The 13,351-nt window shown below is 37.3% G+C and overlaps 1 long non-coding RNA gene across 1 annotated transcript in view; it reads right to left on the reverse strand.

Moving 5' to 3' along the window:
* Positions 1–4,590: 4,590 nt before the first annotated feature.
* Positions 4,591–13,351, reverse strand: part of LOC306996665 — a 37,619-nt gene continuing 28,858 nt past the window's right edge. Inside the window, exon 3 of the long non-coding RNA XR_013797142.1 lies at positions 4,591–4,917. This is a non-coding gene — a long non-coding RNA (uncharacterized lncRNA). The remainder of the gene's footprint in view (positions 4,918–13,351) is intronic.

A 13,351-nucleotide genomic window follows, 5' to 3' on the forward strand; every position in this document is an offset into this window, starting at 1 on the left:
AAAACACATTCAAGTGGCCTGCTAGGCGAGACTGCATTATGTACAGCAAGGACCAACTTGTCAGTGTCATCTCTGAGCCAGAGCCCCACCAGCGTGCAGCCCAACTCACCAAATATGACTGGCTGCTGTTCAATGAGGTGTGAAAGGAGGATGAGTCCTTAAACTCTAAAACACTACTTTTTTTCTTTTTTGTATTTCACAGTGTACTCTGTATGAATTATTTTTATGAACCACAGGATGTTTTGCTGTTTTATTCTGTATGAATTATTTTTATGAACCACATGATGTTTTGCTGTTTTATTCTGATCAATTCCATTTATGGTTATGAAATGTGACAAGGTGGCCCTATAACTTAAAGCTTACCTTTTTATTTTAGTGAATTTAAAAATAAATTTGAACAAGTAATAAGCCAGGTGAATTTTGTTTACATGTTAATGTTATGTTGCTAAATGTTACGATAGCTCCCAGGTCTTTTTTATGGGAATGTTGGTTTCTTCTTCTTTCTTCTGACTTTATTGTACAAAACACATTTGAACTTGAAGTTGTACCTTTGTTTTAATGAATTGTTTTAATTAACTGAACAAGAAATAATAAATGTGACTTTGTACAAAACAAGGGCATACTGGTACTTTTTGTTGTCCAATGGTGTGACGAAATGTCCTGTGGTGTGACAAACTGAATTATAAGTGGAAAAGGCATTTAAATGCACAAATTTATGTAAAAGGTGTTGAATAGTATAATAATAATATCATCACTGTGCACATATAAGGATGGAATGAAACTTCATTAGGTTTTATACAAATGATAATGAATATAATCCAGACGTTTGGGTAAAGTCCCTATGTGTACATTTTATAGTGGGATAATAACATGATTGTGAATTTTTATTGGTTACTTTTGATGTGGGAATGTAATTAGGACAAATTGATTAGGATTGTGCATATTTGTATTATCTGTCACACAATCTCTGAATTGAATATTAACATAAAAAATGTTGTCACACCGGTGGACAATTTTTGGGACTACCACACAAAAAAGTTAATAAAATGCTAAATTAATAAGGAATTAGAAAGGGACACATTCAGTTTTGAGTTATTCACATATTAAGCAATATAATTATAAGACATTTGACATGCATTTTAGAAAAATTTTTTTTCCCACTTTGGATTTGAGTTCACGTCAACCACCCACATGCTATTGTCCTTTCACACACAATCTACGGTTGTACCACAAACACAACATTTATTCACCACTGGCCTACATTATAGCGATGTTCGCCGGAGTCAAATGTGACGTCACGATATGGGCGTGGGCGCGAACTGGTTGGCAGAAAGAACCAAAACATGTCGCAGACTCGCAGCAGTCTACCTGTGTTTTGTCAGCATATGCTAATTATTTGTCAGAAGAAGCTAAAAGGAGATATAAGATTAAGCGTTTATATAACCAGGGTTCATGTTCTCTGCCTGATCCATATCACCTGAGTGAGAATTGGAGCAAAAGCCCGGACACATGGCCAGATTTGCCATTCGGCGACATCTACCTCTATCTCATCGACACGCCATCTAAGTTTACCAGAGAGTCGGTGAAGGCGCACAAATCTTTATATGCCTATAAGTAAGTCATAATTACGAATATTACTTGTTTTAACTAAGGATAACTGGTAAATGTGTTACAACTAGAGTAAAATACAGGTGTAATTTATCCATGGGCTATATTTTGAATCAAAATTATCTTACCTCTGATATATAACATTGGTTAACATATACATAAAAATGTATGAATGAAAATACAATAATATGCCTTTAATTTATAAGGGTATGTCAATGTTATTGATGAATGAATGAATAATGTTGTTATTTAGACCAGACTTCTATGCATAATATCTGACCTTTGTTTGCAATGTACCACACTACATTGTCAAATTTAAAACATTTATTTAAGAACATAATGTAACAATAACTTATATCTGAATTGGAAACTTAAGCAAAATAACCTGCCATCTAGTTTCTCTTTTGTAACTGCAGTCTTCACAGAAGATGACATTCAAGTTCACAACAAAACAAACAAACAGTTGTTGTTTTAACAGATAAATCTATGCGTCGTGCAGCGCCACGTCTTTAAAATTCGAACACATTATTCTCTATACCAGCGGTTTACTTATGAAAAGTCTTATTTTTACTTCTGAAAGGTCTTAAATTTTAGATGACACTTTGACTTAGACGTATCTAAATGCTTTCCAAATGAAAACTAATTAGCTAATTAGCGTACGTATTATTTTTTATTATTCTATCTTTGTGGATTTGCTTGTTCACGTGACAATTCGCGTAATTTACGGCAGCGTATTAGCCTACGTCTGTCTCCTGCACGCGAGAGGAGAAGAAAACGAGTAAATGTCAGCTCAATTGTAAGTTCATTCTTTGTGTTTAGGATTGTCTATGAACTATGATGATATTGTAATCATTGTTTAAACTACGTATGAGGCACTGTGAGTGCGAGCTGACATAGCATTTGTCTCTCATGCTTGCTTTCACTGCGTGATGTGTCAGTGCAGTTATAGGTATGTCCCCAAATCAAATTAGTTTTTGTCTTATTATATTTATATCATATTATGTTGTTATATTAGAATTAGGGCTGTGCAATTAATTTAATTTCGATTTTGGCTCCCAACGATCACCAAAATAGTATAATCGAGTAAAAACGATTATTTTGTCATGTTCTGTTTTGCAAGAACACTCTTATTTTGTCTTGTGTTCTGAATGACACGCCCACATCTGTCCCTCCCGCCATAAACTCTCAGCACAGTCATAAATTGCTATATCATATTTTCGCCGAACACTGAACTGAACGAATCACTTTTCATACAATGAACGTGAACGAGAGCGCCGCTCACTCTGGCAGGAATGAGCAGCACGCGCAGTTCACGTTCACGCTCATTTGAACAGTCAGATCCCAAACAAGCAAAAATCGTTTCCGCTGATCAAAAAGGAGACCACGGTGGACACAGTAGCCTAGTATCGATATCTCGTTATTTCGACATAATAAGGGGACATTCTAGTCTGCATTAAGTCACATTAAGCGTTCGTATAGCCTAATGGTTTTCAATGGGAGGAAAATGCTTAACCGTTCATATTATTGGCTCATCTGATTTTTTGTATATAGTAGCCTATTTGTTAGGATTTTAGTATCACAATGATTAGGCTTATAAATGCACGCACAATTATCCGTGAACTTGATTTGAACAAATGCCTTTCAACGTGTGAGTGCAAAATTCAGAATTAAATTAATGTGCAGAAATTTGTACAAATAGAGAGTAGCCTAGGCTATGTAGGCCTACTATACTGTTGTAGCCATTAAAAAAGCGCGTTTCATATTTGTTAAAATATTGTCACAGGTTGGGGCGGGCCAAGCCAGACTGCACCCACCCCTGAAAACCGGGAACCACCTCGAGGAACGTGTCAAGGACCAGACAGACAAGAGAATAAAAATAATAACAGTTTCTTTATTATGTTAAAAATGGTAAATTGGATAAGTCCTAATTAAAATCTTCTTCTTGCCGCCAGGGCAGTTCACTAGTCTCTGGACCTCCTGGGACAGGAGGGGAGGAACGATCGTGGCGGGCCGGAGGCTCGTTGAAGGGGAATCAGAGGGAATCCTCGCGCCGTCCAGGTAGGTCACTGGGTAAGTACTCCTCTACGGGACTCAAGAGGGGGTCGTGGTCATACGAACCCCATTCAGACTGAAACCAGGTAGGTATGCAGATGCGGGGGCGAAGCGAGTCACTGGTGTTACTCCGGAAGTAGGTACTCAGATGTGGGGGCAAGCGAGTCACTGGAACGATACAGCAAGGTTTAACTGTTCAACAGTATGAAACATTCAGCTGAGATACCTTCTCTCTTTCCGATTAGGGCCGATACTTCAAATGGAGGACGTGTGGAGACCACCAGACGGGGAGGACACTTGGAGCGGAACGCTCCACTTTGGCTGTGCACTGGAACGATACAGTAAGGTTTGGCTGTTCAACAGTATATGTAACTTTCAACTAAAATACCTTCTCTTCTGAACAGGGCAAAGGCTTCAAGGAGGCGTATTGAGACCACCAGGCGGGGAGGACACTTGGAGCGCAACGCTCCACTTGGCTGGGCGCGGGAATAATACAGCAAGACTTTAACTATTCAACAGTTTATGGAACATTCAGCTGAATTACCTTCTCTTTTTCTGGACAGGACAGAGGCTTCAAAGAGGCGTGTGGAGACCACCAGGCGGGGAGGACACTTGGAGCGCAACGCTCCGCTTCGCTGGGCACTGGAACAAACACAGCACGGTTCTAACAGTTCAACGATATATGAAGCACTCAGCATTAACGGAGCCGGGTTTTCTTAAAGCAGGAAGTTGGGCGCTGGTTTTGTCAAAAACCCTTCTTTAGAGACAGCGGGTGGAAGACTGCAGGAGGAGAGTGCACGGCAGACTTCTATTACTTCTCCACACAACAATTTCACTTCACAGCACAAACCGTGTGAATCGTCACTTCAGGCACTGCAATTCCACTCGCACACCGTGCATTCGGGCCAGCACTCAACCACCGGTCTTTCTTCCACCAGATCGATTCTCGCCTTTGGTCAGGATTTGACTTCGCTCCCGGAAAAGCAGAAGAACGGTGCAGCGATCCTCACATTCGACAAGGAGAGGACAGAAGTTGGAGTCAGATCAACAATTCACTCGGTGTAATAGTTCACTCGTGCCACACACTTTCCAAACTCTCAACACCACTTCATTGTTAGTGCATATAAACAACGGATCCAATACTCATCACTTGCGTCCTTCCCACTGCTGACAATATTCTTTAGGTCTTCGCTGACAAATCCTTCACTCCTTCCTTTCTCTTCCTCGGCTTCAATCTTCACCACTCCACAGCCCAGCCTCAATAAAAAGAACAACCCGCTGACAAACACAGTATCACACGGGAGGAGAACCACCCCACAGTCTGTTTTCTCTCTGTTTTTAAAGCCCCATCTGAATATGTGTTCCTCTCACAGCGATCCCTGTAATTGCCCCACACCTGCTGTCACTCAGGCAATTTGCCTCACTGCCATGGCAACAGATTCGCAGTGCATAGGAGCGGATGTTCACTGGAAAATCCTACATAACTGCATTCACCAGGATCTTAGTCCCGTCCTGGTTTTTGTCACCCCGTGACAATATTATAATGCTTTTTTTTTTTTTTTCATTTATGTTGATTTATGAAAAGTGAACAGCACGACCGAGATAGGATGCGCAATATGAGACATGGAGCGGGTCAGACATGATTTTGACCGTTGAAGTTGAAGTTGTTATAGAAAGCCTTTCTTTAAAGTGAATTTCATTTTGTATAAATTGTATCTTAATTTTAATCAATTTTTCATCAACCAATTGCCTGTATTTAATGAATAGGCCGAAGAAACAAATATAACGGAGGCGCCCGCGCGCTCACTTACATTGCACGTGAACTACTAGAGCACATCCTAACTTAACGAAACTCAGTGTATGCCTCACACAGACATGACAAATACATCAAATACACAAAGCTTGAAATGTCTTTAAACGAAATAATTCAAAACGAAAAAAGAAAATGGCTACTCTCTGATAATCCATTATTAGGCTTATTTATGTGCATTTCTCTATAAGCGCGTTCACACGGAGATGGCGATCGTCAACTTCATCTTTGCAGCCGAGTCGACAGTTTTAGAGAAAACACTTGTTTATTAATAAAAATCAATACACGCGTCACCGGATTTACAGATGCACGCACACATATTATTTCGAAATAACGAGATACTGTGTTGAAATAACATTATTATTAATAATAGCCTACATCTTTGTTAAAAGAATTTAAAAAAATGAACGTGAATTAGTTCATTTTTAGATAGCCTATGTGAACGTAGTTCATTTAAAAAAAAAAAAAAGAACTATGAACTAATTCATTATAATCTGTGTGAACTGAACTTTGAGCTAGTTCTTTTTAAGTATGAACGGGCACAACACTGGATATAGTTAAGTAACATAACACGACTAAGGGAGCTGTTCTATAATATCACGATTGCAAATGTTACATTGAATTTATAGTTTAATAAACAAGTAGTCTAGCTTAATATGCAAGTTAGTCACTTACAATTTAGACGCAATATTTACTGGTTTTGTTCTATTTCACCGATGATAATAGATACAAAAGAAAAGCAACACGAAGCGCTGTTTTGTTATTGAATGTTTTCAGCATTTTGAACGAATCGTTTTAATGAATGACTCAATGATTCATTTATTAAGACGGTCACTTGCCGCCGGCCCGCCACCTATTGGTTTATTGTTTAAATGCATCATTGATTTTTTTGTATTATTTGTTTATTAAACCTCAATCTCTGTAATTTTTAGGGCTGTTTTCGACTAAGGATTTTCATAGTCGAATCTGATTCGTTAGATTTTGCCATAGTCGACTGATAGTCGAACCTTTTTTTTTTTTTTTTTTTTTTTTTTTAGATAGCAGCTAGATTTTTTCCATTTCAAACAAAAGAGCTAAAAAACACATATCACACATATATCATAACATTTCATAAACATAAGGAGCAATATGAGAGAGAAATTTGGTGATCGTTGTTTAGGTAGGCTACATTAAACCACGTAAAGCTTTTTAACGCACATGAGAACCGTGTGGAGTCAACCCACAGCCGCTCCGCAGCCCTGCTGAAAATGTGAAGCAGAAACGCTTAATATCAGATAACGTCCATAATAATTGGACTCCGGGTTCGATTTTTTTTACCATTTTCAGTGGTTATGAGGAGCAATATGAGAGGGAAATTTGGTAATCGTTGTTTAGGTGAGTCAATATCACTATAAAGTGCCTTTGGTGTCCTCATCAGAATCATTCAGTCATCATGAACATAATGCAAAATAATGAAATTCTGAGGTATTATTATAAGTGGCCAAACATTTACACACATACAAGTACAATGATAAGTCTCTTGAAATGTGTTTTTCTGATTTTATACCATTTTCTTTGATTGGATATATGTGATTTTGTAATGTCCCACATGCTGCTCAGCTAACTTCAGTGAGTATAAAAAGTGGTTAAATGACATAAAATTAAAACACTTTTTGAATGTACTTATTGTCCTCAACAAGTTATTTAATAAAACAAGTCATTTTGATTATTTCTATTTTATTTTCATAATAATATTAAGCATTTTGCATGTGTCCCTGAAATTGGCGTCCACCCTGTCATTATGGGGTTAACGCCCCTTTAAGAAACCAACTGATGTTCTCAGTGACACCCCCTCCCCCATTTGGTCTTTCTTCAGTGGAGGTTAAAACATCTGCTGCACACACAATAAGTATCTACACTTATATTTCCTAATTTTCATCATATTGTGTTTGTAGTTGCGTGTTGTCAAGCTTAACATGTCCACCCTGTCATTGTGAAATATTAATTAATATAAAAACTTTTCAGAAATTCAAAATATATATTTTAAGCAGTGCACAGTCAGCTTCAACAGTGAATGACTTTGCTAACTGCATGTACACCATGTGCTAATTAAATGCTAACTTTAGCCAAAAATGTCCACCCTGTCATTGTCCACCCTGTCACCAAGCCTGTGTCCACCCTGTCACCAATACATATTTAGGCAGTAATTTCATTATTATCAAAAAACTTTTACCATTAACTAAAATGTTTTGCTGGGAAAGGGACACATTATCTTTCTGTAGATCTACATTTTATAATCCCTAAGCAATGAAAATGTATTTATTCTATTTTGAATTTGTCCATGACAGGGTGGACCTATGTTATGGTTTGCCCGTATATTGTCAGCTTGCAGTTAATTTATAAAAAAGTGATGGAGCTTGACCAATATGCATTTCTAACAGCCTAAGGTCTCCTTAATACAACACATATTAAGTTAAATGGAAAATCTCAGATTTTTATTTAGGAAATTGTGAGGTCTCAAAGGCACTTTATGGTGATTTTGACCCAGGTACATTAAACCACGTAAAGCTTTTTAACGCACATGAGAACCGTGTGGAGTCAACCCACAGCCGCTCCGCAGCCCTGCTGAAAATGTGAAGCAGATTTTTGAATACATTTTTATTTATTTACATTAGTAAGCTACAGGACATCGTCTTTCAAAACATGACCTGCGCGAAAGCGAAAAAATAAATAAAATTGTACCCAGCCCTTCTGAAAATGCGAATGCGTCTCTGTCCCCAGCACATTTCAAACCAAACTGACGCCCATGTATTCGACTATGAGGTTCATAGTCGAATCAGACCTCTCCGAATCGAATCGTCGAATCCTCGACTATTAGAAGTCAGCCCTAGTAATTTTGCAGTGTAAATTAATTAATTTGATTGATAACAGCCCTTTTTATTCAAACTGAATTTGATCAAATGTAAGAATCTGACATGAAAGATAATGCATAATTTTTGTGAAAAAGTTTTTTTTTTACTTGAAGCAAAGCACTGCCTTTTTCACCACTGAGTTTGCAGGTCTGTTTAATATTTCAAAAAGTACAATAAATGTTCAAATTTCGATTTTTTTAAAGAATTGTTTAAAGGGGTCTTTTTAATAAATGCAACACGTTCCTAAAGTCATGTGAAGAAGGGATGCGCTCGACCAGCTCACGCGTCTGTGTCATTGCGTGCTCAGTGTTTTTCTCTTATCAGCGCACCACAGCTATGTGTTACTACATTTAGTTTAATAATCCACTTATAAGATACATTTACTTCATAGATGGCCTTCTTTTTTATCCCCATTATATGTTGTCAGTATTTCTTTGTCTGGACACAAGTGTACAAACACTGCCTGGTATCGGTTGTTGGTATCGGAGCATTTTTACGAGTACGAGTAGGAGTACATGAACTCTATATTGCATTCCTAATCTTTATACTGCAAGACTATATTTATTTTAATTTGTTATTTTTATAGTATTTTATTGCCATTACCTGTTTTCCCTGTTTTCATACAGAAGTTTAATTTGCTATATACCATTATCATATCATTATGTAATGCTGTAAAGTGGTTAGATTTTTTTTTAAATCTGAATCGGCTAAAATCAGTATCGGCAGTCAAACGCAATGAAAAATCGGAAATCAGAATCGGCCTAGAAAATTGTAATCGGTGCATCTCTAGTTAAAAGGACGATTTTTTTTAAAGATTTCGCTTTCCTTGGTCACAGCAACCTATTCACAAATATGGCTTGATCTGAAGGACTGATATTTGTTTCAAATGATCTGCTTTTCCGCTTCAGATCTGCTGCATGAGATCACGTGAGGCGCTTCCTCTGGCACGCTAATCTTAATAACATTTTGTAGTGTGTGATGTGCCGCAATTTTCAAATCTTTTAGTGTGAGTATGTTTAAGATTTGAGGGAAGACAATCTGCAAAGATTCTCCTTAAGTGTGTGCTGCAACCAGATTTCACAATCGGTTAGGATTTTAAAACTCCTGTAATGTGAGCCAGGCATTAGTCGGGTTACTTACCGGTAACTGTCGGTCTATATCATATATTATAAATAAAAGAAAAAAACAACATTTTGAATTTTTAACTCTTCTGTGAGTTTTTTGTGTGTGCCGCTCATTTGTTTTGATTTCTCCAGTCTCTCACAAAGAGACAGGCAGCGAAGCGACCAGAAATTACTATTACCAATCGCTGTTTACATTGATTCTGATCTTATTACAGTCATTCTTGCGTTTCAATTGGTCGGAAAATCTTTCACTTTAAATCTTTTCTTTTTAAATCTAATGTTTTCCACTTTAAATAAAATACAGCCATACAGATTACACTGAGTGGAGCGGGTGACCTTAGTGTTACACTTTTAATGACTTAAAGGCTACATGCATGAAGGTATATGTTTTTTTTTAAAGATAAAGCTGTCTATGTAGAGCTGCATATTCTAATATATTACTTCTGACTCCCCTCTTTTGTGTTTCTGTGGGACAATAATGCTGATGAAACCTGCACCAAGGGACTCAAAGCTGGTGTCCTCACTGTTCTGGAAGATGATGTGGCAACAGTTAATTTCAATCCCTTAATAACCCAGCGAGCAAAAAGTAGTCTAGAACACGTCTATAAGACGTAATTGTTAGACATCCAGAAGACGTCCTCACAGGAGCCAGAATGAAAGTTTTTTATACGTCTTTTCTGGACATTGTATAGACGTAAATTAAAGACGTGCTACAGACGTAATTGTTAGACATCCAGAAGACGTCCTCACAGGAGCCAGAATGAAAGTTTTTTATACGTCTTTTCTGGACATTGCATAGACGTAAATTAAAGACGTGCTACAGACGTAATTGTTAGACATCCAGAAGACGTCTTCACAGGAGCCAGAATGAAAGTTTTTTATACGTCTTTTCTGGACATTGCATAGACGTAAATTAAAGACGTGCTACAGACGTAATTGTTAGACATCCAGAAGACGTCCTCACAGGAGCCAGAATGAAAGTTTTTTATACGTCTTTTCTGGACATTGCATAGACGTAAATTAAAGACGTGCTACAGACGTAATTGTTAGACATCCAGAAGACGTCCTCACAGGAGCCAGAATGAAAGTTTTTTATACGTCTTTTCTGGACATTGCATAGACGTAAATTAAAGACGTGCTACAGACGTAATTGTTAGACATCCAGGAGACGTCTTCACAGGAGCCAGAATGAAAGTTTTTATACGTCTTTTCTAGACACTGCATAGACGTAAATTAAAGACGTGCTACAGACGTAATTGTTAGACATCCAGGAGACGTCTTCACAGGAGCCAGAATGAAAGTTTTTTATACGTCTTTTCTGGACATTGCATAGACGTAAATTAAAGACGTGCTACAGACGTAATTGTTAGACATCCAGAAGACGTCCTCACAGGAGCCAGAATGAAAGTTTTTTTATACGTCTTTTCTGGACATTGCATAGGCGTAAATTAAAGACGTGCTACAGACGTAATTGTTAGACATCCAGAAGATGTCCTCACAGGAGCCAGAATTAAGTTTTTTTATACGTCTTTGTAGGACATTATTTAGACGTCAATTAAAGACGTGCTACAGACGTAAGTTAGACAGCTAAAGGCAGCCAGAATAAAAGTTGTATTAGATGCGTTTTCTGTAGAAATGTCAAAGACGATTGTTAAAGACCCATACTAACATGGAAATCCCATCTATGCATATTTGCAAGAATCAAACATTAAAAATGTTTTACTTCAAACAGTGGCAGTGAGTTAGTTCTCACTGAGAAAAACCCAGTTACTCATCGTTAATGGTTGTCGCGTCATGAAACTGCAGACAGACCATATACCTAAATTAGATTTGAAAGATTATTGAGAATAGTGAATATTCAATTGAATAACTGTGTAACTAGTCTTGCATTTTTGTATCTTATCAATATAATTGTAATAAACTGCTTATCATTTTCCAGTAAACCAAACTGACCACTCCAAGAAATCAACTATTTAAATCTCAAAATATATTTTTATTACTAATAGGCTACTTGACAAAACTTAAAACTAGAACAGTAGTATAAATTAACACAATAAAACTTAGAACGAGAACAGGAAGTATAAATTAACACAATAAAACTTAGAACGAGAACAGGAAGTATAAATTAACACAATAAAACAAAAGCCAAAACAGTAAAGTTATAAATAAAAGTGCTATAAAATGTTATAAAAACGGTAAACGGTTAACAAAATGTGGCTGCTTTAAGGTCCCCAGTATATCTATTTATAGCCACCACCCCCAACTCTCCCAGGGGCATGTTTTAAATGGTCAGATGCAGCAGACTTTATTTGGGCCTCTGTTGCAGCTGGGTCCCATTTCATGACAGCATCTACAATAAAAAAAATTAAAAAAAATCCACATGTAAAATAAATAAATACGCCACTGTTGTGGTTTAGCTTGCAGCAGAGATAGAGACATAGTATACATATATGAAAATTTGAGTAACCGAATCAATTAAATGAAAGTTATTAAATCACAAATCAAGTAAAATTACATCAAGCCTGATATTAAGCATTCCACACACACACTTTTTTAAATTACCATAATATGAAGCTTACCTTTTACGGCTGAAAACAATTTCTTGTCTTCAATTCCCATTTTGTCTTTTTTGCCCTTCCCCTTCATATTACATCTGGTCATGAGTTGATTGGTGAAGAGCCTAATCCAATCCAAGACAAAAATAATATGCAATTATTCCCCCCCACACACACATTGAATTGTCTTCAAATTAAATGAAAAACCAAACAGAGATTTTGATAGAGCAATGGCATTATACACAGCCACACTATTTTTACTTCATCAAATCGCCTGAAAATGACACTACACAATATAACCATACAGATCTCTACATACATTAGACCTCTTGCTTGGCTAAGAAGGACATAGGGCTTCATAAATTAGCCAGCGTCAGCCTTAGGCTGGCTACACATTGGCTGCGTCGCATGAGCCTGCCGTTTCTGTTGCGTGGCGGCTGCATTGCGCTTTCTACAGCATGTCTTTGCACACCAGAACGTGTTTGAATATCATGCTGCTGCTGATAGCCTTTTCTGTACACGAGCATGTTAACAATTGATTTACTGCAGTAGTACACTTCATGTTAAACATATACTGATTTGAAGACAACTTTGGAAGTATTGACGGGAAAATAGGCTACAGACTATCTTGTTCTGTATTGACAGGTGCAATATATAAATTTTTTTATTGGCACTTCTCTAAACCAATCACAATCGTCTTGGGCGGCGCTAAGCACTAGGCAAAGCAACGGTGCTGCAGCAAAATAGCCTCAGGAAGACATTTCTTTTGGTGGAACGTGCACGTTCAAAAGTTGTTTTAGTCGTGCAACAGAAAACTTAAGCTTGGACAGATAGTCTAGCTAGCTGTCTGGATTTACCCTGCTGAGCAATTTAAATAAAATCGACCAGTTTAAATTCACTTAAAAGAAAGGTAACAGACATCTGTCCGAAAAGAGTGAAATCTGGTGGAATTTCCTCTCATGCTCTCTCTTGTCCATGAGCCCCTGTCTGTCTCTCCTTCTCCCTCTCTTAATCCTGTTATTGTTGAGAAATAGGGCTTTTTTTATTCAACGTAGGGAATAAAACAGGGATTTTATTTTAATGACAGTCCGTTTAAATAAAAGTGCATATGACATCTCACAGGTGGCTTTGACTTACAAACTTAGCCATTTTCATAAAAAAATACGATATACAGTTTATTTTTTAGCACCATTTAACCAAAAAACACCAAGATATAATTGTTTTTATCCATATTGCCAAGCCCTAGCACACGGTCCTGCTCAACTAAACCAAATGAACCATCAAATGAAAACAAATTGGGGATCTGTGTCC

This window comes from Phoxinus phoxinus (assembly GCF_949152265.1).
Source record: "Phoxinus phoxinus genome assembly, chromosome: 4".
Classification (NCBI taxonomy): domain Eukaryota; kingdom Metazoa; phylum Chordata; class Actinopteri; order Cypriniformes; family Leuciscidae; genus Phoxinus; species Phoxinus phoxinus.